At 50.8% G+C, this 13294-nt stretch overlaps 2 pseudogenes; one reads left to right on the plus strand and one right to left on the minus strand.

Moving 5' to 3' along the window:
- LOC141725813 (uncharacterized) overlaps nucleotides 1-2990 on the plus strand; it is a 73690-nt pseudogene extending 70700 nt beyond the window's left edge.
- Nucleotides 1-13294, minus strand: part of LOC141725778 (uncharacterized) — a 349911-nt pseudogene that overhangs the window by 244971 nt on the left and 91646 nt on the right.

A 13294-nucleotide genomic window follows, 5' to 3' on the forward strand; every position in this document is an offset into this window, starting at 1 on the left:
AGGGCGTCCCGCAGCCTCCTGGGGGCCGGGGGCCGCTGCCGGCCCTGCCCGGGGTTGGTGGGGTCAGGCAGTGCCCGGCGCTGAGCCCCGGCTGCCCCACAGCCCTGGCCCAGCCCCGCAGCTCCCCACAGGCCCCCAGCCCGTGCTCCCGGTGCCGCAGCTCTGCGCCCGGTGCTGCCGCCCACAGAGAAACCCCCTGAAACCCTGACCTCCTTGTATTCCTCTTCTGGAAACCAGGGATACAAAAGATCTGGATCAGCTGACAAGTTTTGAGGCTAAGACCCTGCTGATAAACATCCCAATCCTCAGTATTTTTCTCTTCCTCCTCTTCTCCATCAACCTTTTCCTTCCCACGTAGATTCCTCCTGTAGTTTCTCGCCTTAACCATATTGCTGCACACTCCCCTTCATGCAATCCCTTTGCATCACACCAACACCATCCATGCCCTGTTGTCCAAATGCGAGGGGGATTTGGGGAGGTGGGAGTGGGGCAGCGCCAAGGCCAGGCCCCCCCGCGCTGTCCTGGCAGGAGCGGCTGCAGTGGGGACCGAGTGCGGGCGGGAGCGGCCGAGAGCCCAGCACTGCCCCAGCCCGACCTGCCCCAGCTCCATCCCTGCCCCTGCCATGGGATGCTGTGGGTTTGGGGGGAAGAGGGAGCCAGCAGTGGATGCTGGGCCTGGGGCAGGAGGAGAAGGGAAGGAGAAGCAGAGTTGAGGAACAAAAGGGTGAAATGTTGCACATGGGTGGAGAAGGTGGGATTGTGCAGGAGAAGGAGGAATAGCAGGAGAAAGAGGAGTGGGAGAAAGAGCAAGGACACTGGATGCAGAGGAGGAGCAGAAATAGGAGGCACCACAAGGTTCCACTTCTCCCTGTATCTGAAGCTTCCCTCCCAGCCCCAGTAGCATTCCCCCCACCATGCAGCAGGTGACCAGGAAGGGGAATCCATGATTTTCACGGTGCTGGACCTTGGTATTTCTGAGCTTTATTGAGCTAAATGTTGTTGCTTTGGGGTTTTTTGGTGTGTGAATCTTTCTATTTTGGAGGGGGGGGTTTCTGAATCGTGGTGTTTTGGGAGTTTTTGATCTGTGTCTTGAAGTTTGCAGGATTTTCGTGCTGAATCTTGGTGTTTTGGAGGTTCTTAGAGACACACGATGCCCAATGACTTAATGAGATGAACTTGGGCTAGTAGAAACTCCCAGTCCAAGACACTCTCATTTTGTTCTTTTCCCCAAACCAGGATTTGTCATTCCCAGGGCGTGTGTGGATGGAGGAGGAGGAAAAGCCCTGGAGATCCCGCATGAGGAGGGGCTGCAAACCCAGCCCAGGGAGCTGTGGGGAGGAAAGAGCCCCCCTGAGCCGGGAAGGTGGCCAGAGATCCAGCCAGAGCTCAGAGCTGGGGGAGAAGCCCCATGGCAGGGAGAAGCCCCACAAGTGCTTGGAATGTGGGAAGGGTTTTAGTCGGAGCTTGCACCTGATCAAGCACCAGGTGATCCACACTGGGGAACGGCCCTACGAGTGTGAGGAGTGTGGGAAGCGTTTCAGCTGGAGCTCCAGCCTGATCCGACACTAGAGGATCCACACTGGGTAAAAGCCCTTTGAGTGTGGGGAATGTGGGAAGAGATTCAGGCAGAGGGGCCACCTGATGCAACACCAGAGGATCCACACAGGAGGAAAGCCCTATGAGTGTGAGGTGTGTGGGAAGAGCTTCAGCATCAAGTGTCAGCTGACGGAACACCAGAAGATCCACACTGGGGAAAAGCCCTACAAGTGTGGGGAATGTGGGAGGAGCTTCAGAGAAAGCTGGGCCCTGATTCGGCACCAGGTGATCCATACGGGGGAACGGCCCTACACCTGCTTGGAATGTGGGAAGAGCTATGGGTGGCACACTGACCTGAGAAAACACCAGCAGCGTGTTCACTCTGGGGAGAAGCCCTACAAGTGTCCCCAGTGTGGGAAGAGGTTTCACAGGAGCTCCGATCTCTTCAAACATGAGCGGATTCACACCGAGGAGAGGCCCTTCCACTGCCCTGACTGCGGGAAGGGATTCAAGCTAAACTCCAAACTCGCCATCCACCGGCGCATCCACACCGGGGAGAGGCCCTACGAGTGTGGGGAGTGTGAGATGAGATTCTCATTGAGCTCAACTTTGACCAAACACCAACGGAGGCGCCACTAAGGGAAGCCTCGTGAGTGCCCCGAGTGTGGGAAGAGCTTTGTGTGCTGCTCCAGCTCCATCCCCCATGGGAGGATCCGTGTTGGATGATCCCCAGTGATCCTCGTTTGTCAGAGCCCTGGTGATCTGTGGTCCTGGTGATCCAAGTTGGAAGGCATCTGGCTGGGGGGCTCCACATCTTCCTGGTTCCCTGAGGGTACCTAGATAAACCCAGCGGCAGGAACATCCATCGGGACGCAGACCTATAATGGGAATTCCATGGGGAAAGCAGATTTGTTGACTTTCAACCCCATAAAATCTTTTGCATTCAATTCTATCTTCCTGTGACATCAAGGAGTATTGAATGGTCTTGGAGGTATATTCTGGGTTGACTATGTGCTTGTATCCCCAGTCTGTTCTGTTTGTGCTGAATAAGAAGTTTTGCACCTTCAAGACTTGTCCTGAGAGTGAAAGGGGGAGAGAAGAAGCACGGAGTTTGTTTTCAGAAACCACACTCACTCCTCCACATTCGTGCTCCTGCACTGTGTTGTCTGCGGATGGACAGACAGCGGGACAGAGCTCTCCTTTCCTTTTAGTTCGTTTTATCTAGCTGAACCAAACAAGTTCTTTGGACTGTGGGGTTTTTTCCCTTTCTTTGGACCTGTTTAAACCTGCTCTGGCCTGAACACCAGAAGAGCACGGGCAGCTCACACCTGTGGCCCACCGGGCTGGGCCTGGCCTGCGACATTTCCAGCGTCGGAGGGACTGATAAGAGACTGAGTGAGCTGAGCCTACAGACCGTGGAGGGACTTTGTGAGTTTGTGTCGCTTTTAGAGCGGCAAGAGGTTTTATTGTTTCATAATATTTAGGTTTTATTGTTTCATAATATTTAGGTTTTATTGTTTAATAAACACTATTGCCCAAGGGTGTCTTATGTAGCCAAATGGTGAAAAACTGGGGAAAAGACCAAGATTTTGAAGACAGTGAGATAAAAACTCCACCAGAAAAGGTTCTTCCCTTCTACCCAAGCACATGGATCCTCAGCTGGTATGGACAAGGAAATCCTTTTCTTTTGGCCATGATTTTGTTTTAATTTCTCTTTATCCCTTTAAAATATCCAATACTGAGGTAAAAATAGACATTGAACTAGGACTTGGGTGTGGTCAGGGTAGGAGACATGGACACACGAAGAGAGACTTGGGGACACATGGATATTAACAGGGATGCGGCCATTTGTGGGGACATGGGGGTACAGAGGCATGGATGGAGATGTGGGGGACAATGACAGGGATGGAAACCTGATGGGGAGACAGCCATGGGTGAGGACATGGTGGGACATGGGCAGTGACAGGTGGGGACGTGGTCATGGCCTGTGCCATGGGGGGAACTTGCAGGGGACGTGGGGGATGCTGGGTTTGAGGGGGTTGAGGGTTCCTGGGAGGGACTTGGGTCTTGCTGAGGCCTTTGGGGACTCCGGGCTGAGCAGCTCCAGCTGTGCTGGGAGACCCTTGGGGAGGTTCTGGGGCAGCTGCTCAAGGACCCCCTGACCTGGAGCCCCAGCCAGGCATTGGGCTCCTGGAAGGGGATGAACGTCCTTGTCCCCAGGAGGGAAATCCCAGCACCCCCAGGGTATCGGGGGCAGTTGAGGGGCCACAACAGGGAGGGGAGAGCCAGAGAGAGCTGTCACACTTATAAGCTGAACCCGAAAAGTCCCAAAACTGAGGGATTCCTCCCAGGAAAAAGCAGCCAGGAGCTGCTAGAATAGAGGGAAAGGGGAGATGGGACCCTCCAGACTGAGCAGGAGGGGCCTGCATCCCCCAAAACCAAGAACAGGGGTGAGGGCTGGGGCTGGGGGCACAATGGAGAAGGGGTGGAAGAGCAGGGGAAAGAGGATTCAGAGCGCGAGAGGGATGGGATCCCCAAATTGAGTTGGGAGGGGTCTTTGGGTTGGAGGAATTATGAGTGGGGGAAGGGAATGGTGGGGATGGAACAGAAAAAGAGCGGTTCCATGGGGATCCCTTTGTGTCCCCATCATTCGATTCCTTGAGTGATTCCCTGGGGCTCAGGGGGGGGAATGGATCTGCACTGGGTGGGTCCCCAAGCCCCCTGCCCAACCATGGGGGGCCTCGTGGGGGGTTCCCTCCACCCAAATGCTGGTGGTCCTGCAGCCATGGGGGGGGAAATGTGGGATCTGGAATGGGCAGGGATGGAATGCAATAGGAAGAGGAAGGAGAGGAGGAGGTGGAGGATGGAGAAAAGGAGGAGCAGGAACGTGAGGAGGAAGAGGAGGAGCCCCAGCAGAACCACGCTTTTCCCGCCTGCCTGCTGAGTCTGCAGCTCCCCTGGCCCTGGCAGCATCAATCCCCCAGATCCCACAGGTGAGCGGGGAGGGGGAAGTTTGCCCCAAATCCACTGGGGGGGCCTCTGGGAGGATTTGTTTGCAGGGTAGGGGATGTTTGTATCTTGCAGGTCCCCAAGGGTGAGATGCAGATGCCCCTTTGGAGACTTGGGCAGGGTTCCTGTGGCAAACTGTCTGTACTGGCTGGGGAGGTGGTACCAGTTGCGGGGGGACATTGGCATCAGAGTGGGGAGAGCAGCAAAGGCCAATTCTGGCAGCCTGGAGGGGTGGGGGAGGCTGGAGATGAGCAGGGTCTGGGCCTGCCTGACTGTGAACAGGGCTGTTACTTCTGGAGCTGTACTTGGGCAGCAGAACCAAGGGCTCACCCATTGTTTTTCTCCCAATCTAGGATTTGTCAATTCCAAACTTTGTCTGGATGGAGCTGGAGGAGGCTGCCAGGAAAAGGAAGATGGCCTGGGACACTGAGGCAGGTGAGGAAGAAGTCACTGCCCCTTTCCCCCTCTCCTCTGCTCTGTGTCTCAGCCCAGCATTGTCCCTGGCTGCAGGACAGCCCCACTGCTGACACCACCCTGCCAGTGATTAATTGGTGGGATCCCTTCCCCTTCCCTCTAGCACAGAGGCAAATCCCATCCTCTCCTTGTCCACAGCTCCTTCCTCTTCTCTTTCTGTCCTTCCTTCCTCATTCCTTCCTCTCCTTTTCTGTCCTTCCTTCCTCATTCCTTCCTCTCCTTTTCTTTCCGTACCCCAGGCACTGAGCAGCAGATGGAGACCAGGGAGGACAAATCCCTGTGGTATTCACATTTCTTTGAATAGAGACATAATTCTCTCTCACAGGATTTTTCCTGGGAAGCTGTGAAATGGCTGAGAAAGCTCAGAAAGGAAGAAAACAATTCTTATCTCACTTGCTGCACCTGTTGTTTGGCACATGTGGAATGTGTTATTGAGATTGCTTACCAAGAGTGATTTGTTAATTGGACTGTGATGATGGTTGTTAGGACTGATTTGTTGGAAAAAGAAATGAAATTTAGCAAAATAGTTTATTACAGTTTAGTTATGAGTTGTGTGTGTGAATTGGTTTGTTAAAAACAGTTTTGTAGCCATTGAGTTCTGTGTGTAACTTAGCAGGTAGTCTTAGGAACTTAAATTTAAACCAGGGTAGGAAAGTAAGAAGACTAACCGGTTTGGGGGCAGCATACAATAAGACAAGCAGAAGATTTATGATTTCGTTTGTGAACTAAGGAATGTATTACAAGGGGTATGTCGCTTGGCAAAGGGAACTGTTTCTTGGAGACTTTGTTATGAATTGCATGTATATAAAAGGAAAACACCTGTACGTGAAATTTGGGGCTCTGATTTGGGGACGCTAGTCCGCAGGCTCCCGGGCCCTTTAATAAAGCACCGCACAAAACTTATCCGAGTTTTGTGTCCTTTACCAATCGGGCAACAGATTGACCAATTAGGTCAAAGCTGGGTCGTGACTGTCTGTAAAGGGTCAGAGGTTTTTCTTTAGTATGTAATTTAGTATAGATTTAGTATAGCAATAGTGTAATATAGTATAATATGGTATAGAATAAAGCATCCATTCAGCCTTTAAATCATGGAGTCAGAGCACATATTTCCTTGGATGGGTGAGACAAAGTAGAAATTTAACAGGATAGAAATGCATTTTTGGATTTAGGTGAAAAGTGCTGTTCCGAGCCTGTAACTTGTTTATCTGTGCTTAAGACTCCCTGTTCTCACAAGAGAGGAAAAAAATCAAAGAAAAAATCTTGTGCTCACAGAATGGCCTCGACCAAGAGAAGGAACTCAAACTCGCAAGATAAGCGGAGGCCAGGGCCAAAGGCTGAGGCTGACTAGAGAGTCTCTGCACAAAAGGCAAGGACTGATAAAAACTAATTGCAGCTTGTAATGTGAAATCTGTAAAATGAATATGAATGAGACTATATGCATATGTATAAGCAAGGGGGAATTCTCTGGGGTGCACGTGTCCTTTAGGGGGAAACAACGATTCCCACATGCGTCCAGTGCTAAACATACCGGCTTTACGACTTTGTACAAAGTTGTGGAGTTTCTCCTTTTTTTCCACTAATCATTTTGGCAAGCCAGTCAGGAGATTGACTGTCCCTGCAGGGGCGGAAGGCAGGACGGACTCCTGGGCGCTCCCTGGGATTTTCCTGGAGGAGCTCTGCTCCATCTCGGCTTGCCTCCTGCGGACACAGACAATGACCTGCTGGTGTGCAGATACACGGTATGTCTGTCAAAGGGCCCAGGGGAAATAGGGCTGCTGATAAGTCACTCAGAGACATCTGAGTGCACAGCCACGTCCCTGTGCTTGCAGGCAGCCATCGACCAGGAGCACGGTCAGCGGCAGAGGTTCCCGGTTGATAGCGCGACTGGGAACGGGTTCATTGTTCAATGGAGTGGCCGCTAGCGACTCTGGGGAGAGCCGAGTGAACCCGAACTTTGTGTGCTTGTGGTGTCCTGACATTGTATGGCTAATGCATTGTGTGGTTAATGTTGGTGTGTTTGTAATTGTGTGAGTGTGTGGTGTATAAAACAGATTGAGTGAGTGAGTGAGTGTACCCACGGTGTGCGGGGGCAGTTCTACCCGTGTCTGAAGCAGCCAGGTGAGGCCCAGAGCACTGGCTGGGGCAGGCTGTGAGGGCAGGGAACACCCCGTGGAGTAGTGGAACAAGTGGAGAAACATGGGTGAGGACATTTATTAATTTATTGTGTTTAAAGGTGGTGATGTGAGATTTATGTAGATTGTGCACATTTTAACTGTGGCTAGATGAACTCAGGGGATCCTTCTGCCCCCGCAGTTTGGACTTGGTCCCTGGAATTTTACTGTGTGCTGTTATTTTGATTGTGTGCAGAGTGTGTGAGGACCAGAAGAGGCTGATAAGCTGATGTGGGTAGATGCTGAAGTGTTGTATGTTGGGTTGTGTCAAGGAAAGTGGGCACTCATAAGAGATACCCCTTTCCCAGGGAGTTTGTGTTATTCTTTCCCCACATTGTGGTAATTTGATTGTGGTATTGTAGGCTTGTGTTTGTGGAGATTTTAGGATTTTGTTGGCAACAAGTGACGCATTTTACGCGGAAAAACTGCAGTGTGGTGATTTATGTTTAAGTGTGGTAAAACAAATTAAAGGAATTCGAGGAATTCCCCTCTCACAGCAACCTAAGCCCTGACTCTTGTGAATTTGAGATGCAGGGTGTGTGTGTCTGTGTCTGTGTCTGTGTTTGTGGGCATATCAGAGTTTTTGCTGTAACAGGCACAGCTTTTTGCAAGGCAGCAAAGTGAGTGTCAGTAGAAACAATGCTTGAATTAGACTGTGCAGGAAGAGAACTGGGAAAGAATGAGATTTTGTAAAGCAGAGTTTAGGTGGAAGAGACCAAGACGGGCACTTTATTATTTATGTTATTCTAAGGAAACCAAGGCTACTCAGAGAGCTCTAAGGAATTTAGTAGCAGCCAGTCACGAGAAGCAAAGAAGTAACAGGATGTTTGAATTATTAGAAAAGAGAGTTTCAAGTAATTTTAGAAACCCAGCAGAAATCATTAAAGCTGAGTGCGTTCAGCCTACCTTATACCCCAACACTTAGAATTAAGGCAAAGAGTTGGGATAGGGTAGAAAGACGGGAGCTAAGAAAATGGAATTTTTAGTAGACACGGGGGCAGCAAACTTAGTGTTAAATAAAGCCTCAATGCCTGTAACAGATGATTATGTTATAGTAAGGGGGCAACTGACCAATCTGAAAAATCATATTTTGCAAACCATCAAAATAGTCATAGTTTTTTTGTATATGCCCAACTCTCCAAAGGCCCTGTTGGGTAGGGACTTGTTGGAGCAGCTGGAAGCAAAGATCACATTTAAAGATGGAGAGATTATTTTAGAGGTAAAGGATCAAGAATATGGAGATATGTTGAGCTTAATTTTAACAATTAGTGAAACTGAAATTGAAAATAAGGATGAAATTAACAAGAAAATAATGGATCCAATGTTTCCTGGGGTATGGGCCTCTAACATAGCAGGGAGGGCAGAGAATGCACCTTTCCTTAACCAAGTTAAGGAAAACAACCAGCTAGGGTCAGACAGTACACCTTGTGGCAAACCCATACACCCTACTAACATGTTTGGCACCTGAGCTACCCTCGTTTACTGTTCTAGATCTGAAAGAGGCCTTCTTTTTCCTCCCTATCCATGAAGCCAACCAGAAAATTTTTGCATTCAAATGAGAAAACCCTAAAAGCAGGCGCAAAACCCAGCTCACATAGATTGTGAAGGGCTCAAGGCCTTCAAGGCTTCAAAATTCCCCTGCTCTGTTTGGAGAACAACTTACAAAAGACCTAGAGTCCCGGGAAGCTCCACAAGAAGAAGGAAGGCTATTACATTATGTGGATAATCTCTTGATATCCACTCAGACAAGGGAAGCATGTGTGGCCTGGACCGTGAGCCTTTTGAATTTCCTAGGGCTCCAAGGATACAGATTATCAAAGAAAAAAAAAGGCAGAGGCAGTGAAACAGAAAATAATCTACCTGGGGTATGAGGTCAGTGCTGGGCAAAGGACTCTGTAGTCACTAACCTGGTGAACCCAGCTTCTTTTCTCAGTGGGATCAAGGAGAAGCAGCACACCACGATTGCCCGGAGACCATTGAAGCTACTGACTCCAGATGGCCGGACTTGAAGGACACTCCTTTGGATGGTGCAGAGACCTGGTTCACTGATGGGAGTAGCCACGTTGCCAGTGGAAAGCGACGTGCTGGATATGCAGTCACTACCTGCAGAGAGGTAACAGAATCTGGACCCTTACCAACAGGCACCTCTGCACAGAAGACCAAAATAATTGCACTGATTCTTTTTCCTTTTGCCTTAGAAATGGCAGGAGGAAAGAGAATAAAAACTATACAGACCCATGGTATGCATTTGGAGTTGTGCATGCACATGGAGCCACCTGGAGAGAGGGGAGACTGCTCAACCTCACAAGGAAAGAACATCAAACATGCACAAGAGATGATCGGGATAGTCGGGCTGCTGGAAGCAGTTCAGCTGCCTGAAAAGGCAGCAATTATGCATATTAAGGCACACCAGAGAGTGAGCTCAGAATTGGAAGAAGGAAATGAGCTGGCGGATAGAGAGGCAAAGAAAGCAGCAAAAGGTGAGGTAACTATTGAAGGAGTTCTGATTCCAGGTGGACAAATTTCCCTTGAAGGTAAGCCAGAATACAATAAGAAAGATAGAAAACTAATCAAAGATCAAAAAGGGACATGCAACCAAGAAGAGCGGGCTACCATTGAAGAGAAGCTGGTAATCCCTTCCCATATCTTGTAGTCACTAGTAAGGGAGGAGCACCAGAAAACACACTGGGGAATGGATGCCCTGAACACCTTCTTGATTGAAAGAATCGTTGCCAGGAATTTATATGCCACTATTATTCAAGTGACAGTGCGATCTTTGCCTCCAGACTAACCCCAAAAATACCCCCAGACCAAAACTTGGTCAGACTGGGAGGGGCCATGGGCCTGGACAGCAGTGGCAGATTGACTTATCCATCAGAAGGCAGAAGCTGTTGTTCCTTCCTGGAATGATTTTTGCTCGGAAGTGATTTTCTGCAGCACAAAACCACCATCCACTATTGACTTTCACAGGACAATGACATTCTTACAGAGATACTGTCAAGTTGCCTTGTGTGCTTCTGGCTGTTTTTCTTGCTTTGTGGCTAGAAACATCAGCCCAGCGTCTGATGGCCAATGCTGCGGGTGCTGCCCGTCTGGCTGTGGCCAGCAGCTCGTGCCCAAACACAAGCGGGTGCCTTCTGGGCAAGGGGATGGACTGGCACCAGCAGCCATTTTCCCTGGTGAACCTGGGAGGCACCTGGGCAAGTGCAGAAGACTGGGATGACCCTGGCATGAGAGAACGTGTGCTGTGTCTCTGATGGTGCTGCCAGCACTGTGAAGGAACAGCCAAGACAAGCACTGGAAGCAGACACATCCTGGCAATTTCTGCTTGTGAGAGTTCTGCTGATGAAGATCCCTCAAGACAATCGTGAGTCATGGGGTCATGTGAGAGTCTGTCCGAATTTTCCCTCATCTGCCTCATGATCGTCATTGGGGGACCACTGAAGAGAAGACCCCCCTGTCTGAAATCTCTGGCTCCAAGGGAGAAAGTCATGTGTCTGAGACCTGAGAGCGTAGCTAAGCCATTGTTCTCACAGGTGTTGTTTGCTGTGTGCTACACTGAGCCCAAGGAGAAGAAGAAGGGGCACCGTGCCCTTTGTGCAACAACAGCCTTGGGAGCTGTCCCACCTCTCGGCCTGGCTGGACTTCTCCTGAGTTTCAGGTGGTCCCCCCACAGAAGACCCTCACCGGTTTACAACCACCGGGACAGACTGAGATGGAAGGAGCCTCTCCATCAAGGACTGAGACATGGAACCCCCATGTGAAAAGGCCCCTCTGCTCCTTCCAAGGACTGGCACTGAAACCCCCAGCCCGGGGCAGGTGTGTGGGGGAGGCAAGCTGACCAAAGCGAGATGTTTGCCTGCAGGTTGTGACCGCTGCACCAAGAAGACAATGGGTCTCGCTTACTGCTGAGAGCATGGACTACCTGTTACATCTATTCCTTATTGTATCTGTTTCCCCATCCTTGCAATTTCCAATACAGTTGTCATAATAAAAACCTCTGAGTGAGCGAGAGACTTTGAGATCTCCCCGACACAACAGGCGGGTCCTCGACTGGACTGGATCAAAGGACTTCATCTCTACGTTTGTTATCTCTATCCCCCTCTTTCTCTCTCTCTCTCTCTCTTTTGTCTCTCTCTTCCTCTTTTTCTCTCCCTTAATCCCTCTATCGCATTTTGCTGTGATCATTCAAAAAAGGTGCATTTGTTTCGATTATCATTGCAAACCCCCTTGTACCGTGTCGGTTCTTTTTGCACCCTGAGATCAAATCCATGAACCATCATGAAACCCATCCCTGAGGACGGATCGTGACACCCCCCGAGGACCCCTCCCCAAATTCCCCCAGGCACCCCCAGACCCCACTAAAACCCCCTCAAATTCCCCCCAGACCCTCCCAAAATCCCCCCCAAACCTCCTCAAGACCCCTTCCCAAATTCCCCTCACGACCCCTCCAGGACCCCTCACCTGTCCCTGCGCCTCCTCAGCAGCTCCCGGAGCCCCCCGTCCTCTCCCAGCGCCTCCCCCGCTCTCTCCAGCGCCTCCCGCAGGACCCGCCCGAGCCCGGGGCGGCTCCCGGGGGTCCCTGAGGGGGTTCCGGGGGGCGGGGCGGGGGGGAGGGGGCGCCCGCTCCATGCCCGGCCCCGGGGTCAGGGGCACTGCTTCGGGCTCGGCTCTGATTGGCTGGAGCAGCACGGGGAGGGCGGGAGTTGCTGGGGGAGACGCCCGGTGATTGGTCAGTTCAGGTCGAGAGAGGCGTGAATAGCTGAGAGGAGGAACGTGGTGATTGATTGTTAGGTGAGAGAGGTGGGCGTGTCTGAGGGGAGGCATGCAGTGATTGGTTGGATCGGTGCACAGAGAGGTTGGTGTTCCCGAGGGGAGACCCGCGGTGATTGGATGGTTTGAAGGAGGGAGTGCTGCTATTGGCTGGGAAAATATCCAGGATTTTTAAGGGAACATTCCCGGTTTTTTGGGGGAAAACTCTCGGATTTTTCAGGAAAAATGCCCGATTTTTGCAGGAAAAACATTCCCGGAGCTTTTGACCCTACGTGACCCCACATAACTAAAAAAAACCCAAAACACTTGAAAAAACCCCGAAATAACCCCAAACAACCCCAAACAATACCTAGAAATCCCACAAATAACCCCAAACAAATCCAAATAACCCCCCAAAAAAGGAAAAAACTCCCCTAAGTTAAAGCCATAAAACTCCAAATGATATCAAGCACACCGATAAAAAACCCCATATATACCAACATTAACCCCAAGAACCCCAAGTAATTCCAAATAAACCCACATAAACACAAATAAACCCAAACAAAATACTAATACTAATACTTCCAAATAAACCCAAATAATTCCAAATAACCCCAAAAAACCAAAAATAAACCAAGTAAAACCCAAGAGAAACCCCAAATAATCCATCAATAACCCCAAAAAACCACCAAACAATCCCAAATAAACCTCAAGTAACCCCAGTTCCTCCCGTCTCCAGGCCCAAACAGATCCCAACCAATCAGAACGCGCAGCACTGATGACGATCCAGTTGCTGGGATCAAATCCAGAGCACTGGCCCCGCTTAGCGATTTTCAGCCAATCAGCGCCCGGCCCGACTCTGACTCATCACTTGCCAGCCACACACCAAGGGCCTCACTGCGGTAAATACTCAGAGACCGCGCGGGGTCATTTTCAGCCAATCAGAGAGTGTCTCGCTGATGACTCATCAGTGGCCAGGATCGGAATTTGGGGAGGGGGGGGAAGGTGACCCTGGGGATGGGCTGGGGACCCCAAAGTAATCCAAAACGGGGTCGGCAGCCCAGAACGGAGCAGGAGGGGCCTGGAGCCCCCAAAACCAAACACGGGGGAGGGGACTGGGGGAACGATCGGAAAGGAGAGGGAGAGCAGGGAAAAGAGGGTCGGAACCCCAAAATTGAGCTGGGAGGGGAATGGAACCCCAAATTAAGCTGGGATGGGTATGGGGTCCCAAAACTGAGCTGGGAGGGGGATTGGACACCCCAAATTGAGCTGGGAGGGGGGTTGGACCCCCAGATAGGATTAAGCCAATTTTTTTCAAGGAATATGTAAAGTACTTCATGGATATGCAACAA

The sequence above is a fragment of the Zonotrichia albicollis genome, chromosome 31, assembly GCF_047830755.1.
Source record: "Zonotrichia albicollis isolate bZonAlb1 chromosome 31, bZonAlb1.hap1, whole genome shotgun sequence".
Lineage (NCBI taxonomy): Eukaryota > Metazoa > Chordata > Aves > Passeriformes > Passerellidae > Zonotrichia > Zonotrichia albicollis.